The sequence below is a fragment of the Etheostoma cragini genome, chromosome 8 (genome assembly GCF_013103735.1).
Source record: "Etheostoma cragini isolate CJK2018 chromosome 8, CSU_Ecrag_1.0, whole genome shotgun sequence".
Classification (NCBI taxonomy): domain Eukaryota; kingdom Metazoa; phylum Chordata; class Actinopteri; order Perciformes; family Percidae; genus Etheostoma; species Etheostoma cragini.
In genome coordinates this window covers 20,391,703-20,404,550 of record NC_048414.1, presented here as the reverse complement: position 1 = coordinate 20,404,550, position 12,848 = coordinate 20,391,703, and positions in this window count along the sequence as shown.

Below are 12,848 nucleotides of genomic sequence, written 5' to 3'. Positions count from 1 at the left end.
CCTCCCGCTTACGATCTAGAGACCGCCCAGTGAAACAATACAGCATCCACACAAAAGCATCAATAATGCACCACTGTCCAACCATCAAAATGCTACTGGTTAAACTGCATAGTGCAGTGTTCAGTGTACCTGTATGCCAGGTAGAAAGGTTCTACCTGGTGTGAGTTAGACTAATGTTTTTCAGTTTCACTTTGTTGTGTAGCCTAAACAGGCGCAGTGTAAGTACCTCTTATAGATTTAAAGGTTTTTCTTTTGACCCAAAATGTTTTGCGCTGTTCAGTGGGTACTTGGGTGAAAACAATTGTTTAAAATTTAAAAATATTTTTGTTGAAAAAAGTTGTGAAAACCACATGTCTAGAACAAATAAGACATCTTAACAACTGGTTGTATTTCCTCCTGTGGATATTCTTAGTCCCAGAATTGAACCCTGCTGATTGTGGTGACTCCATGACATTTCCTTTATTGAACATTTCCACTGCCATCTGGTCTTAGAGGTAGATTCCTATTGAATTAATTTAACAAATGAAGGCTCCTCAGATAATCTCAATAATGGAAAAAAAATCCGTTATAGACATTCTTTGTTCTACTTATTTATGAAATGACAATGAAAGCCATTTATAAGTGAAAATATCTTAGAATTCAGTGCTTATAGTAGTTTCATCTGATATAAAACTACTGCAGGATTTACAAACTAGAAGCTACACTGTGACTAGGCTACAATTAGCAATGTTGTCGCATTCAATAAAGGTCACAGTAGTTTATATTCAAGGCTATATTTAGGCCTTTATGTTGTTTGAAGCAGCATTAATCAGTTGTAAACACATTGACACATATTGACACATTATCATCATCTTTTAAGGCGATATTTAGCAAAAACAATTGCTGACTCCAAACTGTGGGAGAAGGTCCTGACCTGTGTGAACCTACCCAAGACACACACACAAAAAGTGAGAAGTCATATAGAATACTAACCTTCTGGCAATTTAGGCCATTTGAACCAGAGAAGTGTTTAGGTGACTAATATACAGAGCTAAAATGTTAAAAATATGAACCATAAATGTATGTCCAGTCCAGTGAAGTCAGCTGAATTTTTAGTTGCATATACTGTACTTAAGCAAAGGAAAGAAATGCTGACATTATTGACATTTCATAGGAAATAATTTTCAAAGATGCTACCTGAATGAAACCAACTGTGTATGTTTCATGTATATTGAGGTTTTGGAATTCATGTTGAAAATTAGGGAATTGTTTTGGACACCAATGTCCATTTGTGTAACATTTAGCTTGTTTTCATGTGCATTTATGAACAGTGTTGTGCAAGTTACTTCCAAAATGTAATACATCATAAATTACTAGTTACTGTCATTTGACAGTAATTAGTTATATTGCAATGTTACTGTCTCTGAATTGCAATGCGTTACACTACTTTTGCATCACTTTTGAGTTACTTTCACCCAAATAACAACTAACTAGCTTGTGAATTTCACAGTCAAATCAATAAAGTTTCCTCTTTATCCACTTTAATACATCATAGATTATTCATAATATGTTGACTAGTTAGTATGAATATGCAAAGTAACTACAGATATCAGAAAAAAGATAAGTAAAATGTACAAAAGGCAAGTAGGAGAAAATAAAAATACTCAATTAAAACTATCTTACAGTTGTGTCGAAGTACAGCATTGTTGTAAAATGTTTGTTTAAAGCACTTGAATAAGAAATGTTTATTTTAAAACCGTCTAAAGGATATGGTCCCTTATAGTGTGATTAAAATTTACTATCTACATTATTTACTGTACCTGATTTACAGCTGATATGGGAAAAGCTACACCACCCTGTTTGTTTAACAGTAATTTAGTTTTACTGTGAACCTTCACAGGAAGTGCTTTTATTTTGAAGTCGTCTACACAGAAGTGTTCTGTTGTGTTAGTTTACTGAGATAAACGTGAGACGCTAGATGCAAAACATGACCGTATGCTTACTTTCAACAGGAAATACTCATGGCTTTTTTTGACTTTGGAAGAAATGTTTTGCCGTGTTGGTGAATTCTTAAAAAAACAGAACACCACTAAATGTTGCGCTAAAATGAGATTGTAACGAGTATAAAATTACCAAAATGTATTTAGTAATGTGTTATTTTACTGCGTTACAGCAAACGGGAATACATTACTGTGATTGTGTTAATTTTGTAATTTTGTAGTCCCAACACTGTTCATGAGGCATGTTGAATGGATGATGGTTTAAAATTGACACCTATGCAAAAACAGTACATAAACAATAACTACAGAGAGGATGGTTAATGACTTAAAATTAATAGTTTATATTAAATATATTTAACAACATTATTGCAGAGGGAGTGCTGTGATTTATTGCTTGATGGGAACACAAAAGCCACATGTCATCATCTTTCGTAAACCACAGAAAAAGGCACGCAATCCCTTCTTCTTCTTCTTCTTCTTCTTATCAGCACAGTCCTGAACCAGGAAGTCATGTGTCTCATAAACCTCCACTTCCTCCTGCTGCAGTACTTCCAGCTCGTCAACCATGTGCACTGCCACATTGCTCTCCAGTTTGACTGAAGATGTGTCCCTATTTGCTAGGCTTACCCTGGTGGCCATTTCCTCAAGAGAAACTTGTGGCGAAGCCTTCCTCCTCTCCAGAGGTCCCCCTTCCAGCTGAATGTGAGCCTGGCTGGATGCATGAAACCGCACACTGTGGTCCATATAATGGACAGAGACTTGAACCAGGATTTCTTTTTTTTTGTCCTCAATCCAATCTTTTGGCAAAGTGTCAACCTCTTCATCCAGAGAGATTTGTGCAGACGTTTTACTCACTTCCATGATTCCCATGTCCAGCTCCTCCGAGGAAGTGATCTCAAGACAAGCCTCCCTTTCCTCAAGAAGTCCCTCATCCAGTTGAAGATGAGCATGGCTGGATGCATCCTGCTGCTCTACATGATTCATGTTTTTAACAATAATATCTGAAGAAGTGACCACCTCTTCCTTCAGAGCGACCAGGGGAGAAGCCTCCTTCTTATCCACTAGTCCCTCTTTCAGCTCCTCCAAAGGAGAGAGGTCCAAAGAAGCCTCCCTTTCCTCAAGAAGTCCCTCTTCCAGTTGAAGATGAGCCTGGCTGGATGCACCACAATGCAATTCACGGTCCATATCCTGGATGACAGATTCTTGAACCAGGGTTTCCTCTGTAACATAATTTGAAGCAGTGTCCAACTCTTCATCCAGAGAGACTCGTGGATAAGTTTCCCTCTCCTCTAGGAGTCCCTCTTCCAGCTGAAGAGGAGCCTGGCTGGATGCATCCTGCTGCTCTACATGGTTCATGTTTTTAACATTATGTGGCAAAGTGTCCACCTCTTCAGTCAGATCGACTCGTGTGGAAGCCACCCTCTGCTCCACAAGTCCGTTTTCCAGCTCCTCCGGCTGAACCAAGGTTTCCTCTTTTACGTATGTGTCCTCAGTCACATCGTTTGGGAAAATGTCCACCTCTTCCTCCAGAGCAACTCGTGCAGAAGCCTCCCTCTTATCCACAAGTCCCTCTTCTAAGTCCTCCAGAGGAGAGAGGTCCAGAGAAGTCTCCCTCTTCTCAAGAAGTTCCTCTTTCATATGCAGGTGAGCCTGGCTGGATGCAAACACCTGCTCGTCATTGTCCATATTCTGGACAACAGAATCTTGAACCAGGGTTGCCTCTTTTCTGTACGTGTCCTCTGCAACATCTTGCTCTTGATCCAGAGCAACCAATGGAGAAGCCTCCCTCTCCTCCACGAGTCCCTCTTCCAGCTCAAAGTGAGCCTGGCTGGGTGCATCAGTCTGCCCTTCATGGTCCATATCCTGGATGGCAGAGATGACGCCCTCTCTAGAATTGTAATAGCTTTCATCATAGTCCATCAGCTTGAAGGACCTGGAGCACTTGTCAAACCTGTTATAGATGGCTTCCACCATGGATTGGGCTTCCTTGGTGCAGACACAGAGCAGAAGAGTTTCACAAACGCTTCCTAACCGAGAGAGGTATGGAAATGCTGAATTAGTCAGCAGTTTGCCAATCTCAGCACAAGCGGCTTCACTCTTGTTTTCCCGCTCTGGATCTTCCAGGAGGAACTTAAGAGCAGTGTCCACCACCTCTGGTATCAGCGCCGCAGCACTCTGTTCCAGCTCCATGAGCTCTTCTGGTTTTGCGTCCTCTGCAGAGACTGGGTCGCTGGTGATCTGTATTTCACAAAAGATGTTCAGGATCTTTCTGTGCAGGGCTGAAAGGAAGGTTTGTGCAACCTTTTCTGCTTTTGGGTGGACAATCGAGACCAACATCTGAAGGCCTTCCAGTGTGACCTTCCTGCTGAACAGCTGGGAAAGACACCTTTCTTTGTCCAGCTCTTCTAGGAGCTCTTCTTCCATCTGACTGAGACAGAAGAGTCTAGCTGTGGTCCAGGCCTGTCAACACCACTCTTTAGTTAGTCTCAACAGGACTGTAGCTGATTCAATTTAAAGCATTTAACATTTAATTATTGCTCTAAAGTATGACGACCCTCTATATAATACTCACCAGTTCAGCCTTGAACAGATGATCAATCCCTGTCCTCTCAATTGTTTCCTGAAACCTGTCAAAGACAAAAAATAGTGTGTTATTCTACAACTTTAAAACATTTATTAAATCTTTCTGATGTAAATTTCCATACGGGTCACCTCAATAATTAGTTTGACTCACTCTTCCAGGAAGCTTCTTCCTGTCAGCAGCCAGGTCTTCATGTCTCTTACAGATAAATAATCAGGAAGTTGTTCCTGCCGCTTCATGAGTAGAAACTGCCTCAGCATCATTTTCTGCAACGCAGATTGAGTACAGCAAAGTTTGAAGCAGCTCACAGAAACAGCAAACTATACAATGTAACATCAACATAAAAAGTGCACCTTAACATCCACACAAACTCACTTCAGCTTTGTAGCAGTGGTGCTCTTCCTCCGAGAAAGAGGACGGTCTCATTCGTTGGACTTGCTCGAAAATGAACCGGGTGTCCATTTTGGAAAGAATTCAAGTTTGAAACGAGAAAAAAACGGATTTGTAGTGAACGAGTAAGTCTTTTCAGAGTGTGTGTGTATAGCTGAGAAGTCAGATACCAACTGAGAGAGATTCTACAGCTGAACCTAAAGCTCACAGAGAACGGAATGTACACTCGACATCATAATGGTGAAGGTTCTGTTACAGAACCCAATATGCAAATTAGAGAATCAAAGTGTAGTATTACATATTTAAAAAACATCATGTATTTTTTTTAAATAAGCATCTTATTTAAGAATTTACAGCGTTCAAATCTTTATTGCTGCACATATGTCCACTGATTGCAGACAAACCTGAAAAAAACAAACTGAATTCATTCAGTTCTGTTTGGAAATTAATGTTGACATATATTACATTTTATATATGTTTACAACTACTTGTTAATGCATTAATAACAGGACAGGGATCATTCAGCAAAATATGAATAAAAATAAAAGGACTTTTAATTCTGTGACTTTAAATATATTTGTTGCTAATGCTAATGTAATGTGATGAGTTCTCACACATTGTTGCCAGGTCATTGTAATTTTAACCCTCCTCTTGTCCTCGGGTCATATTTGACCCCTTTTAAAAATGTCTACATCAGAACTATGGCACTTTTTTAACCAAATTACCACAAAAAAGGATGGATTCCATGCAACGCTCATTGCAAGTACAATCACTCTCATTGAACTTCGGGTGTGAATTGAAATGGTTTCAAATCAGCATCCTGAATACACTCATCCACTCAACATTCATTCCTCTGATTTGAGCTATTAGTCAAAATAATTCATAATTTCTGTTTTATAAGCTCAAATGTTAGGTATAATTCAATATAAATGTGGGTTATTGACCATAGATTCCAAAAAGTACTGTAAAACTAGTGGTAGTAAGGTGGTGTTAGTGAAAAAGAAAAAAATAATGCGTTAAAAATGTTAAATGATTAAAAAAAGGGTAAAATAAAAAGTAAATGTTGATCTTTTTGACCCTGGAGGACAACACAAGGGTTAGATGTAGGTAACACAAAGTTTAGGTATGCAATAATATTACTACATTTAGTTTGTTCCTGTGACCCTAACGTGACGTTCAAGCTTGATTTATACTTCTGCGTAAAATCTACGCCATGGCTACGTACGTAGGAACATGGAGACACGGACCCTACGCCGGACCTTAGGTAGCCTGAAGTGCAAAAAATGTAACAACACGTCGCGGCAACACATAGCGTTGCATTTCCCCCTGCTTATTTCCTGGTTCTTCTTCTCCATAAACAACATGTCAGCAAAAGAAAAAGAGGATTAACTTTTCCTTCTAAACTTTTCCCACCGTGGTCAAAAAGCACAGGGGAGATGTTTAGGGCCAGATGTACGTACATTTGCGAATGTAGCATTATCAGCGCCATGGCCAACCCGCTAAAAGCGAACACACACTGTGATATTTCAGCTTACGCCGTATTTTCCAAACCCGCAGTTCATCGGATAATCAGCGCCTTTCTCCACGCTTTTCTAATTGCGCTGTAGCAAAGCGTAGTGCTATGATACGGCAGAGTGCAGACTGCGATATTCCCACTGCTGATGCTATGACTGTTTAAAATGATCCTGATGCCAATCATTGTAATGTAGCGAGGAGGAGAACAACTGCGTGATTGGAATGTGAACGCTGAGTCAAAAAAATTTCTTCAAAATAAATCATCTTTGATTTCTTCCAACAACTATGTTAATGTATGGTAATGTTGCATGGCTGCTTAATCTGTAACGCTTAGACTTCCTATTCACTCAACTGAAATAGTGTGATCCTTGTAGCAAAATTCCTTTCAGCTTGTCTACTTATGTCTTATGTCTTCGTCTTGCTCGGATTACTGCGGCCATTTCACCAGGGGGCACATGCGTGGAAACCCACTTGCGCCTGGTTAACGCCGGCTTTTAATAGGCGGAACATTTTCACCGCAAAATAGAAGGACATACCATGGAATACATAATTAGGCGAACTTCACGCTTTCCTTCCCATCTCTTTGTGGGAAACTCCTACCATCCCCTTTACCCTCCCACAAATGCATATGCATGACACGGAAAAGCGCAATTTGCCATTTTCAGTGTGTACCCAAGATGCTTTCACGTGCACGTGAAAGCATGGGCTGAGCGGGCTGAGCGTGGGCTCAGGTCTGAGATCTACCACGTCAGCAGAGCAATAACGTCATGCACAGCAGACTATGGTGAAGATGGATTATTTCCTAAAATATTTTGACTTTATTTTTGTAGTATTATAGCTTAATTCTTCTCTTCTAAATATCAAAACTCCTCCAAACCCAGAGAGCACAGATGGGAGGAGCATGAGCAGAAGTCTTGCTGCAGCACATACAGTCCAGGGGTTTATTAATGAATTCAAATGAATTGATCTTTCATTCACATGAATGAGTGCCACATGCACATTTGAAGACATTACTTCATCAACAAAAGACGTGGAAGAGAAAGGGAGGAGTAGATCATGTTTACATATGTGTTGACTCAGCAGAGATAACGTTAAATGAGAATAGTTAATCTACAGGAGAATAAATATTTGAAAGGAAATGCAGAATGACTGAGATAATTACTGCCTTATGCTTTTATATTTTGAAATGTTCACCATGTTTACTATTACATAAATTAAGATATTTCCGGCATAAATTGATGTAGAAAGAAATTAGAAATAGCTGCATAAACTTCACCAGAATGCAAGAAATTAAGTGTTTAATGGTCAACATGTTCTGTGAGAGGACACCCAGACCCCCGCATCATATGTGGCCCTACATATCTGGAAACAAAACCTTTGCATTGCCAGGCCAGCTGTGATTAGGCCAAATGTTTGTCCCGTCTAACTAACATCTACAAACTGGGATGTCGAAATGAACATACACCAGCTATTAACAAACTGGGTAACCAAACGTTTTTTTGCGTTAAGTACATTCAGTTTGTTGCTTTCCTAGGTCTGGGCTAAGCCCCAAATTCATCAAGTCCTAGACACAGCCTGTCTTTGGAGAGCCTGTTCATTGAACCCCATTGTACCAAATTTGGTTGCAGTTCCACCAGAGTTCCACTGGGGGTGATTGCTGGCGAGTGCAAAATGAATGGGACTCTAAAGAGCTAGACGGCTACATTTGTCTCTTTTGCCTGATTGTCAATGAGAAATCTCAGATTTGATTGTAGTTTTTTTTAAATTCAACATAGATTATAGGTCAAAAGTTGAAGGAATGAGTAGGCTACTTTTGTACTTTCTATTTCTTACAGGTTGAGTCGTTAACACGCTAGCATTCTGCTAATGAATGCTTTTGGTCAGTGAAGACAGATCCCGCCTGATGGCATCCGAAGCGGAGCCAGAATGTCACAGTGAATATTTCGGCGTGGTCTTTAAAACATTAGTAAACCTCTTTCTAGCACGTGTATTGACAGGGAGAGCCTGACCTGTCAGCGGTGTTGTGGATGCCTCGTGAGAAAAAAGGAAGTGACTCAGAGCTGACCGTTAAGCAGCATCTCTTGCCGCACGATGTGACATTTAAAATGTTTTTTAGAACAAGAAAGAGCGACTTTAAAAAAAATTAATAACACCCAGCAGTGTGTAGTGTCTTAGCCCCCCTTTCAAATGCAACATTCAAATTGACAAAAAATGATATCCTGAGAAAAGTGGATTTTTGAGGGCTATAGCTACACAGACCTCCATTCATTCTGCACTGGCCTGTGAGCGGTGAGCGCCCTCATGAGGAACTAGTGTGGAACTGCAACCAGTTCAGAAGAGTGGAAGTTCTACCCTTAATAGAAATTTTGCTGGGGTGAAATGAGCTTTCAGTTTTGACTAATATAGCTGTGCAAAGACACACAACTTTTTTAAAGCTGACACAACAGCACCATGAAACTCTGCTTAGCCCACCGAACATGTTCCAGCTACCAGCCAACAAGCCGGGTTTACACAATCATTACTGCTGCTTTCATACAGTAGCTTATATTTGCAGAAGAGTAATGATAATACACACATAATCACACACAGCCAACTACACACATAAACATACAAACATACAAACATGCATCCTCACAAAGTACTCATACATGCACACACGGTAACAATAATGTAATGTTTTTCATATCTGTAGAGACTTAATATATCTAAATAAGCCACTGAACCTGTTTCAAACATGTTTTCAGGGCCATCACGGCCGCGGTCAGGCTGGTTGGGGGCAGGTTCACCATATCTATATCATATCATATCAACAATATCATATCATATCATATCATATCTCAGTCTCATTAACAGCTTTTTGGATAAAGTCTCCACACATCGACATTTAGGTAGTAAAAAATGACCCATTACTAATGTAACACTCACTTTGCTGATCCTAACAACTCCAAATATTACACTCTTCTTCTGTGTAAATACGGTACTGCAGAAGTAAGGTCAGAGGTTTAATGTGTGCTGCACCCATTGGCTGAATAGTATCACCTGTTTGCTCCACGTTTTTGTTCTGAAAATAATCGGTTTGTTTTATTAATTTATTCGTTTTTTAAATATAAATTAACACACCACAGCAATTTTTTTTGGGTGCTATGGGAATCCTAGAGGTAGCTAGAGCAACCCCATGCCCCTCCCTGGTGCTGCCTATGTCTGCCAGTGGCTTTAATTGTGGCGTTGCCGCCCCAAAATGTTGAATCGAAAATGTATTAGAATATACGACGCAGAAGTTGGCTTCCAACAGCTGAGTGTTTCTGAACCTCTGATTGTATTAAAAGCATGTAAGTCATTAAGGTAAATTATTAATTATGTCTAAAACACACTTTAAATTTGTAAAAGCTTTGTGGTCTTAATGAGAACACAATAAAGGGAGATTTCACAGTTGTTGTTTTCATATGTAGACCACATTAGACCAGGTCCAGATCCAAAACCACTACACCTGAACCAAATTATCCTAGAGGCTACGATTCCTAAAAACACAGTTTCAGATTAGTGGAAACTTGATTCTATTTGTGAAAAAGCCATCACCCAATACTGTTCACTTGAGGGAGCCATTCACTATCTGTTGTTTTGTATTTTCTACCTCAGATTTAAGGCACTGCATTAGAAAAACTGTGTTGACCTTTAAATGATCTGAAAAATATATTTATACTGTGCTGTTAGACTGACAAATCTATTCTAAAAACCCATACCATCAGGGTGAATAGATACAAGACAGAAGTACTCCTGAATAGATAGATTTCCCTGGAGCTAGAGAGCACCACTTCAGATTCTAAAAGAATGCATGGTGGGTTTCTGCTCAGAGGGAGCTGTTTTTATGCTGGGCAGAAAGAATGGTGTGTTCGCAAAACTCAAAAATAAGTTCCCTGGCCTGATATTCAATACATAATCAACGTAATTATGTTGGTTTTGTTAAGAGCTGTGGATTTCTGATGGATGCACTCAAAGAACTCAAAGATCTCTCTGAGGCTCTGCAGAACAGAGGCATTAGACTGTCTCAGTCGGTGACTCTCATCAAGAGGCAGATCAATGTTTTTAGTGCAATGCGTAGAGAACCTGAGAGTGTTCATTTCTATAAGAATTCATGTGATGCAGTGATGGAAGGGTTGATCAAGTTTTATGAAGCTTTGAAAACCAACATGGAGGCAAGAACAATGACAGAGGGAGAAGAGTTCTTATTTCATAAGGTGAGCATTATTAAAAAAACAACTTGGCCCTCTCCTTTACCTCAAATGTATGGGGAACATGGACTGAGGGAGCTTTGCGGTCTTTTTAGTATTAACTTTGCTGCCATGAAGGCCATTTTTAGGGATTTCAAACAAGAGCTTTTCTAATGTTTATTAACATTGTCGGCCCCCATTAGAATCCTGGGACCCCACTAAATGGGTTAGAAAGTGGGTAGCAAGGAGGAGATTGGCAGATCACCTGGCCTGTAAGAAAAGGCAGACTACTCTAATACTGAAGTGTTTGCATACCAGCCATTATGGGAAGTAATGCAGTTATAGATGAGTTATGAGTCATTGATGTGTATACTCTGTACTGTGTACGGTTTTTAAGAATTTGTATGGAATGTAAAATCCGAATTAAATTACAAAGGTAAAACACAGATAAAACCAAATGTTGATTGTAAAACTAACCAGTGTTATCATTTTTATATCTTAATAATAGGCAGTTTGTAATGAGGCAACCACTGGAGCAAGTAATCAAAACTACATACTTGGTTGCCAAGCTGGTAGCTTGGAAGAATTGAGTCCTGTTAGATTGTTTGTGTGTGTGTATATGTATATGTGTGTGTGTGTGTGTGTGTGTGTGTGTGTGTGTGTGTGTGTGTGTGTGTGTATGTATGTGTGTGTGTGGCACATTGTATGGGTCACTACTTATATCATAACAACTGGTAATACAATGTCATCAAGTGATGACTGATCTGATTAACAGGAATGTAAATGCTAAATGCCCTTATAGCCTAAAAAAGCTTCCCGTTGGGGTATTTGACACCCCTAAGGAGAGCCCCCCCCACATAAAAAAATCCCAATTTAACCCTTGATTTTAACATTGACACGTTATCTTGTTCTTTCCCAGCTGAGGAAGTCTTATGGAAATGTATACAGTCTGTTCCTTGGTACCAGACCAGCTGTAATCGTCAATGGGAGGACAGTAATGAAGGAGACTTTAATGACCAAGCGTACTGATTTAGCTTGACGACCCCACGACCTGTTTGTCAGTTTGTCAAAAAACATATAGTGCATGCTATATGTCAGAAATATCTCTTTCTATGTGAGTATTGTACGGGTCAAGCACCATGATTACTGTATATCTTGCTACAACATGTTGTGTGCAGTTTAAGTTTTTATTGGCATCATTACTGTATCACACTATATGAAATGCTGGGAAATGGTGAAAAGGGAGAAACAGAAATCACAGGTCTTAGGTTGCCTAGTTTATCTTTGTAGAAGGCTTCTCTTCACTACTCTAAGAAAAGTAAATGATGCGTACCGATTGCCTAGTCGGATTTCCTCCACAGCGCTGCGTAGGAGGGTCCGGCTAGTCCCCACAGCATTCTGGGATTGGAGAAAAGCGTGCTCTGGTTTATCGGCATTACTTTAAACCAATCACAATAGTCAGCCATGGCGCTACTGCAAAACAGCCTTGGGAAGGAACTTGTTTTGGTGGAGCGTTAAAAAGTTGGTTCATTGGTGCAACAGAAAACTCTGATTGGACAGATAGTCTAGCTAGCTGTCTGGATTCACCCTGCAGAGATCAGAGGAGCAGTTAACCATAGTCCTCAGAAATCAACCAGAGATTTAAATTCCAACACAAAGAAAGCACAAGTTTACGGAAGTGGGCAAAAATAGGGTGATTAAAACAACCAAATGTATGCATGTTCTGCATGTATCTTTAGGCCACATGTGTGAATCAGAATAACAACAGAAAAAAAGGAATGAATTAACAAATGAATGGCAAACAATGAACGAAGCAACCGTTTTTGCAGAATCAGACAAATCGAGAGCAGTGTCAGTCTAAAGAGAGATAAACACCATGAAGGCCCTATAGTCACCTTATCTTCACTACACAACCCAAAGCATCAACCCAGCTCACAGGCATGACAAAGTGAAGAATATATAGTAGAAAACGTAATTATGTCACTATTTAATCAACATCCATGAATGCAATTGTGACCAAAATGTGCATGTTTTTTGCCATTTTTCAAAGAATAGCATTCATTTAACTTTACAAAGTGATATTACTATTTTGTTTGTAGTCCAACTACAAAATTAGCTTTTTTCAACTTTTTTATTAGAACATGAGCAAGCGAAGCAGACAAATGCCAACTTTAT